Genomic DNA, 2,800 nt, shown 5'->3' on the forward strand with positions numbered 1-2,800 from the left:
TTCCTTATAGGTGCATGGATACTTTGCTATCACTGAGAGCACTGTACTTCAGGATAGATCTTGAGAAATTTTTATGATGATGAATGCAACACTATTCCTCTTCAATTTGCCATTCTCACCATAGTAGATCATATGATTTTTGATATAAAATGGCTGATGCACCCCATTTCAGCTCACTAATGCTGAGGATATAAATCTCTGTCTTTTTCATTTCATTTTTGACAACTTCCAATTTTCCTACATTCATATTTCATACAACCCACGTGCCTATTATAATGAACATTTGCAGCTATTTCTTCACATTTTGAGTGGTGCCCCATCAGCTAATGAAGGTCTCCAAAGTTATACTCCATCAATATTATTAAAGCTGACTCTATTTTACGGAGGCTCTTCTCCAGTCATATTTTGAGTCCCTTCCAACCTGAAAGGCTCATCTTTGGACACTATATCAGAGAATGTATTATGTCTATTTGTAAAGTTTTCCAGAAATATATCAAACAGTGTTTCACTGCTATTCATAAGGTTTTCGGTGGCCAAGTTTTTCAGAAGTGGATGGCCCATCCTTCTTACCAGTCTGTCTTCATGTGGAAGCTCTGCCAAAGATCCATCATGGGTAACCCTGGTGGTATTTGAAATGCTGCTGGTATAGCCTCCAGCCTCACAGCAGCATGAAGCCACCACAGTACAACAAATTGACAGAGGAGTTGGGGATGTGTTTAATATATGTGAATTTAAAATACTTTAATACAATAAGACAAATTTCATTGAAAATTAGTAAAATGTTAGTTATTATTATAATTTTATATACTAGACTATTACCATTCTTGTTTATATCATAGGTAGCATAATGTTGTTGTTGCTATGTACCATTGAGTCAAACCCGACTCATAGCGACCCCTCCTTGGGTTTCCGAGTCAGTATCACTACGGAAGTAGGATTGCCCAGCCTTCCTTCCGAGGTAGCATAATAGAGCTTTAAAAATTTATTTAGCTTTCAGTGAATCAGATGGTTTCAACCTCGAGATCTCCTCACATTTTCATATAAAGTGCAAACACACACACACACACACACACAGATGTAAATACATCAAATGTTTTCCTTTTTGCTCACTATTAAGACTGTTATATGGGTCATCTCAAGTAGAAATGATGATCTTACAATTACAGATGCTCTTTAGTTATGATCACCCAAATCTTCACTAGGTATGTCATTTGTGTTCCAAATGACCCAGATTTTAATAAGACTTACATACAAAGAGAAGAAAACAATTACTATTTTTGCCTGTAATATAGCATTTGAGACTTTCTGTATAGTTCACAAAAACTTTACAAGTATTAAATATTGATTAATATTAATACATTTTTTTAAAAGTGTGCTCAGATATCCCATCTGCTATGTTGTTATTTGCCTTGGATCACTTCCCACTCATAGCCACCCTCTAGGACAGAGTGGAACTTCTTGATAGGGTTTCTTATATTGTAATCTTTATAGGAGAAGATTACCATATCTTTTCTTCCAAAGTGTTAGTGGTGGGTTCAAACTGACCACCTTTTGGTTAGCCTTCAAACCCTTAACTATTGTGCCACCAGAGCTCTGTAAATCTGCTGTAGATGTCTGAAAACAATTCCTCCATCTATATATATATTTTAAAAATAAGGAAGTATATATCATTCAAGACTTAATTTAGGCAAAAGTAGAATCATGCTTTGGTTGAGTGAACACCAAAACATTTTTCCAAAACACACACAATCACTGACCTCATGCGATATTGGTTTGGTTTGGGCATCAAACTTGGATTTGGACATTTAAACTTCGTCTACTTTTGTTTTGTATCTTTGGATTATGAATCCCACTGATTCAGTTTTGCCTTGCAAGGAATGTGAAATATGCCTAAAATCAATCTCCAATGTACTCCATGACAGTGAAGATAAATGGAAGATCTCTGTACATAAAAAATAATATAACATTTCCATTTCTAGCAATATTTAACATGAGATATCCTGAAAAGAAAGAGTCTCTAGGTGGCACAAATGGTTAAGTACTTAACTACTAGTGGAAAGGTTGGCAGTTAAACCTGTCAAGAGGCACATGGGAAGACAGACTTGGCAATCTGCTTCCAAAATATCACAGACTGAAAATTGTATGGAGCAGTTCTACTCTGCACACTGGGATCACTATGACTTGGAATCAACTCAAAAGAAATTAACATCATCATAAGAAACAAAGCAACCTGTACTACACAACATATAGAAATGTTGGATAAAATATAACAAGTACATAAAAATTGAAATTGAAACCAAAACTTCCAAAGTATACCATGACTTGCAAAATGGTTAACACCTAAACTGAACCATAAAATACATGACAGAGATTAAGCTGAAATTCATTTAAACATTTCATTCACACTCATAATTTTTGGAATGGTACAGCACACTGATATAATAGCAGTTCCTTACACCCTCACAGATTCCACTGATTGGACAGTTCAAGCAAATCATGGTTTGCAAACTGACCAACACTGCCAAGACTATTCAATGACTGAATGTAGTTTCCAACATCCCTTAAGCATATTTCCCTATCTACTTCCTTTTTGAGATACTTCCCAGATCCTCTCCTCTCATCTATATTTGTTTGAATAAAGGTATGTTTCTGTTGACAAAGAATCAGAGCTTCTATTAAATTTGGCTGAGATTCTCATACCTGTGAGTGATAGAGTTCATATCTAAGAATCTCTGCTTTACTAAGGGCAAGCTTTCTATCATGAGGATTTTGATGAGTCAAAACTTCGGATATCCCTTTT

This window comes from Orycteropus afer, unplaced genomic scaffold (assembly GCF_000298275.1).
Source record: "Orycteropus afer afer isolate SDZICR_OR568_19922 unplaced genomic scaffold, OryAfe1.0 scaffold00364, whole genome shotgun sequence".
In the NCBI taxonomy this organism is placed as follows: domain Eukaryota; kingdom Metazoa; phylum Chordata; class Mammalia; order Tubulidentata; family Orycteropodidae; genus Orycteropus; species Orycteropus afer.